Genomic DNA, 12832 nt, shown 5'->3' with positions numbered 1-12832 from the left:
GATTTTCACACTAAAGCCTGCTGTCTATTTTGTGGGTAATCCCCAGTTTTTTCTTTTGCATTTGACTGTGCAGATGACATAAAAACATTTTGTGAATTGGAAAGTATGATCACATTCCCCCTCAGGTTACATTGAGGCACAGATTCCTAGTGAATCTAGTTTATGCCTGCACTTTTTTGGGGAGGTGAGGTATTTTTGCTCTGAAGGATGCTGCAGCCACTTTTCAAGTGGGAAAAAAGTCATCTCTAATACATGTGAAATTTTTCACTTCCTAAGAGGAAGGAAGTTGGAAAACAGCCTTTTTCTTTTTCTTTCTTTTCTTTTTTTTTTTTTTTTTTTGTACCTGGGATTGAACTCAGTGGCACTCAACTACTGAGCCACATCCCAGCCCCGTCTCTTTTGTATTGTATTTAGAGAAAGGTTTTCCCTGACTTTCTTAGGGCCTTGCTAAGTTGTTAAGGATGGCTTTGAACTTGCTTACTTCCTGCCTCAGGCTCCTGAGCTGCTGGGATTACAGGCATGCCCAGCTAGGGAGCAGTTTTAAGTCACAGAGGCATTTGATCCGCATATTTGTCTGACTTAGGTTCTTACTAGAGACATTTGTAAAAATATTTTTTAAGTTGTAGATGAACTCAATATCATTATCTGGTTTATGTATTTTTATGTGGTATTGAGGATTGAACCCCAGTGCCTCACTTGTGCTAGGCTAGCACTCTACCACTGAGCCACAACTCCAGGCCACAAATTAATTTATTAAAGCTCAGCTTTTCCTCCTGTCAAGTGGAGTATTACCAACATACTTCACAGGGTTGCAAAGAGGAGTTAGAAAAAGTGCTTAGAAGAATATATTCTCTATAATCCTTAGACATTGTGATAATGTATCATGCACAATTTCAAGTAGCTTACATCATAAGACACAGCTAAAAAGGGTGAAATGAATATCCCCCAGTGGTAGAAAGTGGTAGAAAAAGCACTTTGACACATTCTGGAGTCCTGATACATTCTTACTCAGTTGAAGATCGTGAATGGGGTTCTGTGTGCCCCTCCTATGGTCCATGATGGCTTTGCTAGGTTTGTATCTAGTAGGAACACAGGTGGGGCAGCAGATGACACAGCCTCAGGGCCAGGCTGTATTTATCCACATTATCTGGGCAGAGACCTGCGGTTCCTGGGAGAGGAAACAAACACTAGCTGATAAAGTTTTGTGGTACTAAGAATGATTCCAGAGAAAGCAATGCTCCCCAGCTAGCTGGTGACAGATTCCTGCTTGCTCTTCCTTTAAGCTAAGAGATGAGCAGAGGTTGATGGGCAGGGAGTGGGGTGAGTTTGATTCTTCCTCGTGGCTTTATCTTTGTAAAATAGGTTAGGGAGATTATTATTTGGACCTTCATGATATTTCTGCACCCCATAATGAGCAAGTCTGTGCTAGATAGATTGATGGCACTCCATAAATAGAGATGGCCCCCACCTTATGATGAGTTGACTTAAAATATTTCAACTTTACAGTGATGTGAGAGCAGATATTAGCAACCACTCTGTTTTTTTTTTCACTTTGAGTTTAATATTCAGTGAATTCCATGAGCTTTATCACACTGTATTATAAATTGAGCTCTGTGCTGGGCACAGGGGCACAGGCCTGCACCTGCAATCCCAGCATCTTGGGAGGCTGAAGCAGGAAGATCACAAGTTCGAGTCCAGCTTTACCAACTTGGCGAGGCCCTAAGGAACTCAACACAACCCTGTCTCTAAATAAAATACAAAATAGGGATGGGATGTGGCTCAGTGGTTGAGCGCCCCTGAGTTCAATCCCCAGTACCCCCTCACGACAAAAAGAGGTATGGTGTCAGTGATTTTGCTCTGCAGTGGACTCACACCACTGGAGTTTGTTTAAGGCAAGATAGGCTGAGCTTTGATATTTGGTGGGTTAAGTGTATTGAATGCATTTTCAATACAACGTATTTAACTTCCTGTAGGCATCCTTTTATTGTAGGTTGAAGAGCACGAGTATTGGTTGGTGGGTTGAGGATTGGAGACAACCTCTAAATGTTTATGTCACCTATAGAAAAGCAAAGATTTGAAATAAACCAGTCTGTGCTTTAGTTACATATTTAAAATTCTTTATGTGCCATATGCTGGTAAACATATAACAAATTATTACCGTAATGACTGATAACACTCAGTTTGGACTTGGGGAGACATGTTAGCATATGACTCTTAGGAGCCAGTATAAACTTATAAACTCACACAACTAATTAATACCACTTGTGTTCTGGGTACTGTGCTAAGTGGTTTAGGTATATTTGTTCATTTAAACATCACTGCAACTTTTTTTTTTGGTACCAGGGATTGAACCCTGGGGAACTTAACCACAGAGCTATATCCCCAGCTCTTTTTTTTATAACCACAGAGCCACATCCCTAGCTCCTTTTTTATATTTTATTTAAAGATGGGGCCTTGCTCAGTAAGTTGCTTAAGGCCTCACTAAGTTGCTGAGCTGGCTTTGAACTTGCAATCTTCCTTCCTCAGCCTCCAGAGCTGCTAGGATTACTGGTGTGTGCCACCATTCCTGGCATAGAACCTCTTTTGAAAGGAAAAAACTGAAGTTCATAGAGTTCAAGAAGCTAGCCCAAGGTTACATGGGTTGTAAGTGACAGAATTTCCATAGGGACCCACACAGCCTGGCTTCAGGGTTCATGCTGTGGACTCAAAACTATACTGTCACCACTCAGCAAAATTTCAACATTGCTAATTTGAAGCTTCCTTAAGTTAGAAAAAGTCACACAAGAGCACAGTCTAAATCAGAGCTAAACTTGACTAAATCCTCTTGCTCTGTCCCATTTGCAAGCAGGTGCAGCTGTAGGTGGCGGAAATAGGTTCCTTCCTCCCTTTTAGAGTCCAGAATTACCCTTTTAAAGCCACACACTCCTCCTGGCTGTGTCTTCTCTCCCACAGGCATCCCTCTTTCCCCAGACTGTGCCAAGCATACATCAGTCTCTTAACACAGGAGTCTCCAAGAGCCTCCAAAAGCATAATTAAGTTTTACCTAATGGCTTATTTTCTCCCTGGAATCAGCCACTATGGAATCCTGAGGAACCAAACACTTGACTTTATCACATTGTTCACTCTAATAAGCCATTTAATTTTATTTTATCATGGTACCAGGGATTGAGCCCAATTGTGTTTAACCACTGAGTCACATCCCCAGCCCTTTTCTTGTATTTTATTTTGACATAGGGACTCCTGCGTTGCCTAAAGCCTCATTATATTGCTGAGACTGGCCTCGATGTTGCCATCCTCCTCCGTGAGCCCCCTGAGCTTCTGGAATTATAGGTATGCACCAACACCCCTAGCACATCCCCAGCCCCTTCCATCACTCAGACACTCATACTCCACCCCGACTGTACATTTTTGAGTTATTTCTCAAGCTATCCCCTAGGGCCCTCTTCTTCATAGTGGTCCTCCACTTGTCACCAAATAATGTAGATCAGTGCCTTGAAAATCAAAATGTCTTAATTTGAAGATTATTTTTCCCTTTTGTCATTCTAGGCAAAGAAATGACATTTCTTCTCACTGTGAACCATCAGGATGCTGCAATTTTTCTTGTAGGAAACATTCTTTGTTGATATTTTGTTCTCTCAGTGAGATCATTGTAGATATTTCCACCATGTCAGTCTGGGTTGTGTCATCCATCTGGGATCCACTACAGAGGATGGTCATGATCAGGAGGAAAAGGGCAGTGGTGTCCAGGGCTTACCTCTGCCTAATGTTGGACTGTCAGAGGGGCCTGAAGCAAAGGGTAGAGCTATTGCACCTCTGAAGTGTGCACAGCTGCCTACAGATTGACCTGTGACAGTTTCTTACCCTGAAGCATACAGGGTACATCAGGCACAGTGGTACATGCCTGTCATCCCAGCATTTCAGGAGGCTGAAGCAGGAGGATTGCAAGTTCAAAGCCAACCTCAGCAACTTAGTGAGGCGCCAAGCATCCCAGTGAGACCCTGTCTCTAAACAAAATACAAAATAGGGCTGAGGATGTGGCTCAGTGGTCAAGTGCCCCTGAGTTCAATCCCGGGTTACTCCCTGTCCCACCAAAAAAAAAAAAAAAATAGAGCTGCTGGAAAGGGTATTGGATCTTTCTCTCTCTGGGTAACGTGACTGTCATGTCAGTACTTTAGCCTCATATCAGTGATGTCCAGGCAGCTTTATCTATTAATGGTCATCTTGCATGCCCCCAATTGTAGCCTATCTTCTGTCTTTTGTATAGCTCACTCCTGCACCATCAATCAATGCTGCTTGATGTTGATAGTGACCATGAAATAATAAGAAGGTCAGGCATGATCTAGGTGGGTACATGCACACTTGGTGGCTAAAAGTTTTCATGGCTCTCTGAGTGTATTCATAAAGGACCATGAAGGTGTCAAGAGCATTGATTTTCAGGTTACAAATTAAATCTGGTGGGTAGGAAAATCTGAACACATAAAAACTATTAATAATGAGGATTGAATGTCTCTCTCCCTGTGCATGCAGCTGGAAAGAGGAACCACTTTTGTGATACAGTTAAAAGCCCCTCACCTACCAATTTATAACACTTTAGCTTTGGTTAAATCTCCAATTTCTCTTATCCTCAGTGTTTCTTATGTAAAATGGAACAATACCATAGGGATTTATGAGCATTAAATAATTTGATGACCTTAGAATGGTAGGTAGTTGATACATATGTGTGTCCCCTGAATAGACTGTATTATTTTGGTGGATGTGGGTGGTGGTGATGGTGACATTAACCTTGGAGACATTAAGCATCAATCTCAGAATCCTAATAATGAAAGGAATAATGATTCTGGGTATTCTGATTTTTTTCCACTCAGTACATGCTATAATAAATATTTGGAAGACTATTGTGAGCATTCTATAAAATATCCTGCTGGATAGATTTTGGTCATCTTTGAATCCCAATACAATCAGGAGCTGTTTCACAGTCATGGAACTGTATAGATGTCACTTATCATTTTACTTCTGATTATAAGTATCATGTAGGATATGTAATTTATTTTTCAGTATTGAGGGTGGAACCCAGGGCCTTGCATGTGCTAGACAAGTGTTCTAACACTGAGATGCATCTCCAGCCTATTCTGACTCCCCTTCTTCTTCTTCTTCTTCTTATTATTATTATTTTGAGACAGGGTCTTCCCAAATTGCTGAGGCTGGCCTGAAATGTGTCATCCTATTGCCTCAGCCTCCCAAGATGCTAAGATTATAGGTTATATGCCACTGTGACCAGCAAGAAACACAAGTTATTTATTTATTTTTTTGTACCAGGAATTGAACCCAGGGGGGGCATTTATCCACTGATACACATCTCCAGTCCTTTTATATATTTAATTTAGAGACAGGGAATTACTAAATTCCTTAGGGTCTCACTAAGTTGATGAGGCTGACTTCAAACTTTCAATCCTCCTCCCTCAGCCTCCCAAACTGCTGGGAATTCAGGTGTAAACCACTGGGCCTGACAGGATATAGAATTGTCCATGGATGTTATCTTTCCATGAGAATTTTAAAGTCCCCTACTACTTGACATGTTATAGTTCTTGTTACTAGTGATTATCAATATTTTGTCTTATACCAGTCATTCATGATAGAGTTGATTTATCTGTGGGGAGACACATGGCAATGTTTTGCTTGTCACAATTATGCAGAGATGCTACTAGCATCAAGTGGGTAGATGACAGGGACACTCCTAAACCTCCTGCAATGCACACGCCATGCCTCACAGCTGGGATAGCCCAGAATGTCAATAGTGCCAGGGCTGAAGAATGCTGCACTAACTGAAACCTCCTTGGAAGCAGCACTTGTCTATGTACATGTCTTGAATGTCATAGAAAAACATTATAAAGTTTTAAAAAAATTAGAATGTTAAAAACCTTCATTGCTTTTAAGCACAGAGTATTTACATCATTGCCCCCCCCAAAAAAAACATTTTCTTTTACATGCAACTTTGTTTTCCCCAGAAGAATGTTACTGTAATGTATTATAAAAACTATAATTTTACTTTGCCTGGCATAATGCAATATAATTTAAATACAGCTGGTGTAAGAGTCAATAAGCATGTGTGCATCAGAAAAATGTTCCTTTATATTGATAACTGCTTTTGTATTTTATAGATGTACTACAAATTGTTCATTTCAACATTCAAGAACATTTCAGTTATTTTTTATTTTGGATCATTAGGATGAATGGGGCCATCAATAATTTTAAACAAATAATTATTCCATTCAGCTTATTCATTCTTAGTATTTCAATGACACTACATTTTATTTTTACTGGTTGCTAAGAAAATTATAATTTCCATCTTATCATTTCAATTTAATTAGAGCCAATATTAGATGAGTTTACTAAATACAAAATAAAATCCTTACCACAGACTGTTTATTTTTTGTACCCTTTGTACAAGTACTATAAATGTTTCTGTACACATTATACATCCCAAAATACACTGCATAATTTTTGTACAAAATAACCATAGATTATTATAAAACAAAGAGAAACAAGTGTCAATCTTAAGGTTGCTAATATATGTTAGACATGGTGGTACACACCTATAATTCCAGTGACTTGGGAGGATGAGGCAGGATGATCACAATGTCAAATAGTTCCTCTGCTACTTAGCAAGGCTCTAAGTCATTCAGCAAAACACTGTCTCTAATAAAAATATAAAAAGGGCATGGGAGCACAGGATTTGTCTCAGTGCTTAAGTGTACTTAGATTCAATCAATAGTACCCCAAAAAAGAAGATTTCTAATATATTACAAAATTTCTGCAGTGTGGTAAAACTTTGACAATAATACAGCACATACAGAATTCAATAGATAATACTGAGAAATTATAAATGTTATTAGTGACATTTTGACTTCAATATTAATAGGTATTATTAATAGTTCTTGTTAAATTTTCTTTACTATGTGCACATATTTCTAAGTATAGATTTTAATATAGTTATTTATAGGTTGAGATACCATTTAAACAACAGAATATAGTGTTATTTTATACTGATTGTTTTATGTTTTACAAGACACTTTTTCTCAACTTTTTAAAGTTTCAGGAAAGTGAATTCATAAACGGTTTCAAAGTCACTGAACACTACACAATAAGGAGTATAGAGATCCTTTAATACCCCTGGTAAAAACTCTAAGACACATTAGAGATGAAAAAGAGTTCTATGTGACCATCCTGAATTTAAGTCTTCACTTTCAAATTTTTATGTACACAATGACAGCACACTTTAGATAACATTCAGCCAGAAATTCACCACATTAGTCAGAAGCCCAAGTGCATATATTTTGTTGACTTTTCCATGTTGTCTAATTTTTTTCTATTTTTGCACACCTCCTTTATGGTGACCTTGAAAATATCGACTTTTTAAGCTCTGTTATAACTCATTTGTGGAAAAAAACATAATTAAATAGCAAGAGACAGAAGTAAGCTACTTGGTATATACCTTACTTTTACCATATTAAAAACGTTGGTTTGAATCTCAAAGATCTACAATTCAGAAACAAACAAACAAACAAAAAAAAAAAACAAGACCACCAAAGAGACACAAATACATCCACTCAGTGAAAGAAGTAAAAGAAACATGACCAGTAAATTTTCTGTTCTCAATTAAGTAGTTGACAGAAGAAATAAAGAATTCCTCCAATTTTAGAAAATAAAAACATATTTTCAGGAAGTTTGTCAGAATCAGCCCTACCCTTTTGAAAACTGCAAAAATAAAATATATTAAAAAGTATTTTAGAACAAAATATTTTATAAAGAATGAGAAGTTATATAAAAGATAGAGTCACATCTGCAGTAAGCAGCAGGTAAGATATTAAATAAATGAATGAAATACTGAAGAATTTGCCTTACCAATCTCATTCTGTTTCTGAAAATATGTTAGGCAGCTTTCAATTAAACTTGCAAATATATATAAACAACCTGGAAAATCAGTATTTATATTTGATACCTACCACTTTAGGAGAATTTGGTATGGTTACATTGTCAATTAAAGTTGCAAAAAAGTACTGAGATTCCTATTGCTACTAAAAAAATAATCACAAATATAACAGCTTAAAACAATAAAAATTCATTCTTTTATAGTAATGGATGTTTTTATTATCAAGACAGAGGATTAATAACAAATTTTATCAAATACACACTCCTTCAGAAACTCTGGAAGAAAATCATTCCAGCTTTTAATGGCTATTCTATTTTTGTTGTGGTTACAAATGTTTCCCTTCTCCTAGTAGTGATACGGCCTTCAAAAAAATAGAGACTACACACACACACACACAGAGAGAGAGAGAGAGAGAGAGAGAGAGAGAAAGAGAGAGAGAGAGAGAGAGAGAGATAGAAAGAGAATGGTGCTGTCATAACAAGTTACAACATTCAAGCCTCATAGAATCTGAAAACTATAGCAACATAGATGTTAGATTTTCCATTGAGCTTATTTTTATTTTTTAAGAGAGTATTTGACAGAATCACAAAAAATAAAATTTCATGCACAGTGGATGAAGGAAGAAAGGTGACACTGATCCAGGAGAATGTAGCAAGACAGGTTAATTATGCACAAAACTGACTATGAAAGATTAAAATGTGACATCATACACTGTCTCCAGATGCAGAGCAGAGGACAGAGCTGTGTACAGAGTGGAAGTCTTATTTATTTTTTCTTGAAACCCTGTAAACCACTCAATTACATGGAGCTTTGGATTATTCCTACTAATACCCTATTTATACTTTCTGCCTGTCCTTGGTCATCCTCTTAAAATGAATGTGCATGGAACTTATTTGAATACTGGGAAAAGAGAAACTATATCAGTGATCTATATTACTCAATCTTTAAGATGCTTTCCTGTTTATTTTCATGGATTTATGTATGTGAAGGCCAATTTTTAATATTGTAGATAAGAAACAATCAGGTATCCAAGATAAAATATAAAGTGAGAGAAAATATTTGCAAAGTACATGTGTAGCAAAAAGTTGATATGACAGAATGAAAGTGGTTTATATTTGTAAGGAAAAGAAGGCATACCAAAAGATTAAGTTACAGTCAAAATATTTCTAAATTCACTTAATTAAAGAGGAAACATTAAACCATTATGTAAATTTACAAAAATGAGTATAAATCATGACTATAGAGACAAGTTTACAAAATAACAAATTCACTATTGCCTATCAATCAGGAAGGAGAACATGAAATAGAAAGGCAAAAAAAAATGAATTTACAAGCCTTGTGGAAAATTTATTTGGTACTGCCTACATAGGTATACATCAATGAGTCATCAGTTCTACTCTTGGACAACAAAATATTCTAAATTTTCCAACAGGTTACTGCCACTGCTGTTTTCATCATGAAAATACACTGCTTCTGCCACCATCTTTCACTGTCCAGGTTTTCTAAGTCAGGGCCCTGGTTACCAAGATTCCCATGAGCTCATGCCCAGTCCCACAACAATGTTAGAGTAAAGCATAAAAAATGAGGCATCCTTGAGAATCAAGGATCTGAATATGGACACAATGAAAGAAAAAGCAAATTGGAACAAGTAGAAGAAAAAATGGTGAATGACTAAAAGAATGGATCTAAGGAGGATGAATACAATGCTAACTGTGTATTATATAAGAAAAGAGGTTGATCCCATGGGAAAGAAGACAGGAAATATTGTGGCAGCAAGATACTTACCCTAGTTGCCTTATGTTTTGACATTCCTGAAAATCAGAATGCTGTAATCAAACAAGTATGCCACACACCTGGCTTCCTGCTCTTAGAGCTTTACCAGAAATGTCACTCTCCTTTTCTTTCAAGATTTCGAATTTATCCCCCTCCAGGCACTGCTCATCCAACTTAAAACTGCTGGTCCTCTACTTCTGAACCTGTTCCATCTGACCTCCCTCAGATTGTCTCCATTAACTCATACCTAAGCTTTTTTTTCTTTTTTCTTCAAACAATCCCACATTCCTTATACTCAAGTATACTCAGGTAACCCCTCATAACTGAACTGTTCATGCTCCATCCCTGATATTTTGAGCTACCCCTTTTTTTTTATGACTCCTGGATCACCCTCCTATTTGCTCCACCAAAAAAGCTTCAGGCATAATTGGTGTAAGATTTTGTTTCCTACACAATGAGATACATATTTTACTCAATTCTTGTACAATTAATAAAATAAATAAATTGTCCCAATTGTTTTTTGTTTGTTTGTTTGTTTGCTTGTTTAAAGAATAATACTTTAAAATAACTAGTTGAAACAAAAAAGTTGAAGTTACCACTAGGGTGACTGGAGTGTGTAGTGAAAGCAAGAGGACACGAAGCTGTTCTCTGTAGCATCATTAATGTTCTATTTCTTAATAGAAATAATAGTCACATAGTATGTTCCACTTGTAATAATTCATTGATTGGTAGACTGTGATGCTGATCAAGTATTTGCATTGTTAAATATAATCAAATTAATTACATAAAAGTTGGTGAGGAAGAGCATAAGGGAGACAAAAAAATTAGGGTACTAGAAATTACATGATTAAATGATAAATTCAATATAAAAGTAAGAATTCATTCACTAAATATCAGTCTCAATATTTTGAGAAAGGCAATTTTTATAGGTAGAGTGTATAGAGAAAATACTAACAAAGGAGTAATATTTGAACATATTAACAGTGAATATAGCATAAAAAGTATCAGTAATTCCAAATGTTGCATTGAGAACACAACTAAAATTAAAAGAACTCTGGTAAATTTTACAAGTAAGATATTTATATTATTTATATATTGTATACTTGTATAATGTATGGTATGTATAATGATGCCTCATTTAATTATATAGATACATTATAGAAAATACACCATAAGGTGATTCTGTTATTTTACTAATGATGCAGGTTACTTACTTAATTCTACATGGTATATACCATTACACACCTAGGTTATAATTTAGCCATTAGAGTACATAAAGTCCGTCATTAATGAAAACATTGTGCTACATATGACTATTGGATTTAACACTATAGCAATCAATATAGATATCATAATGAGGTGAGTTATTATCCCTGTGGAACTAAAGACAGAATACTGAAGAAGACTCTCACCATTTAGACAATGATATAACGCAGAAACAGAACTACAATAAAGGAGAAAAAAAAGATAAACTTTCCAAAAAAAATCTGTTTGAACATTGGAGTATCTGCATAATAAAAAAATGCCATTGTATCATTTCCTGGTATTATTTAATAAATCATTCACTGGTAAAATATACCTTAATATAAAAGAAAAATATAAGATATTCCAAAGTTTTTACAAGAAAGAAATTATTCAGTGTACATAATCATTGGTGATTGTAATATCAGCTACTTGGAAGAAAAAGAAATATTGCAAAATTAAGATCAGCTTAAGCATCTTAGTGAGATGCTTAATCAAAATAAACTTTATAAATGGCTGTGAATGTGTCTGAGTAGTATGACACACCTTTTTTTAATCATGAAGAATAATAAAATAATAATAACATTAAGAGACAGAAATGTGGTTTTTTATTTTCAAAGTGAAATGATACCTTTATTTTTTTTTTTGAGAGAGAGAGAGAGAGAGAGAATTTTTATTATTTATTTTTCAGTTTTCTGAGGACAAAACATCTTTATTTTATTTTTTTATGTGGTGCTGAGGATCAAACCAGGCACCCCACGGATGCCAGGTGAGCGTGTTATGGCTTGAGCCACATCCACAGCAACTAAATGATACCTTTATAACAAAACAGGAAAATACTTAAATGCAAATCATATTTATAATATGATACCATTAAAGGGTACAAACTGAAGTAACGAATTGGGAAAAAACTAATTGCCTCACATGTGACAAAATGTATGCCTCACCTAAGAAAAATGTGTAACAGAAGCTAGGGCAATAGGATTCCAAGCCTTAGCAACACATCCAAGCCCATAAGCAAATTAGAGACCCTGTCTTAAACTTAAAAAATAAAATAAAAATATTAGGGTATGTAGCACAGTAGTTAAGAATCTCTGATTTTAAAACTGGGCACCAAAATAGTAAATATAAATGGAAAGAATATCAAACACAGAGACTCCAAAATAGAGAAAGTAAGAGCTATGATTGGTGGCATATTTTTATACTCCCAGCAGCTCAGGATACACAGGAAAGAGAATTGTGAGTCCAAACCCAGTCTCAGAAGTTTTGTAAGGGCCTAAGCAATCAAGTGATACCATGTATCAAAAGAAAATATTTTAGAAAATCTAGGATGTTGTTCAGGGGTTAAGTGCCTCTGAATTCAATGCTCAATGCCAATAAAAGGAAGGGATGAGACTTCAATAGCCAACTTTGAAAATAAACATATCGTTCAATAAACATAAAATAGCTCGATAGCTTTAAAAATTTGAAAATGGTAATTAAAATCATATCTGTGGCACAAAAATAAAAGAGTATAAGTAAAAACATGGAGCAAGTAAATTGTCAGGAACTAAAGAGAGAGTAAAAATTATAATTTATTTAAGAAATGGCTATTGAAAATACATGTCTATTCTCCAGCAGAAGCATATGCTCATTAAAATTACAGCATATCTGAACCATGATAACATATAAGGATATGGCCGTATTGGTAAAAAAAAGCCAAAATCAGGACATGGAGAAAAGGCAATGCACATTGAGAAAGATATAACAAGAATAGGGTTAGAAAGGCAAAGGGAATACAGTGAGAAAATGATTTTCAAAACCCATTTTCATCAAAATACATCCAGTTTGACAAATATATGAGTCATCACATAATTTTATGTAGATGTCACATATATGTGTTATTTT

Source organism: Callospermophilus lateralis, unplaced genomic scaffold (genome assembly GCF_048772815.1).
Source record: "Callospermophilus lateralis isolate mCalLat2 unplaced genomic scaffold, mCalLat2.hap1 Scaffold_91, whole genome shotgun sequence".
NCBI classification, from domain to species: Eukaryota; Metazoa; Chordata; class Mammalia; order Rodentia; family Sciuridae; genus Callospermophilus; species Callospermophilus lateralis.
The sequence above is the reverse complement of the archived record's forward strand: the minus strand, read 5'-3'. Positions refer to the sequence as shown.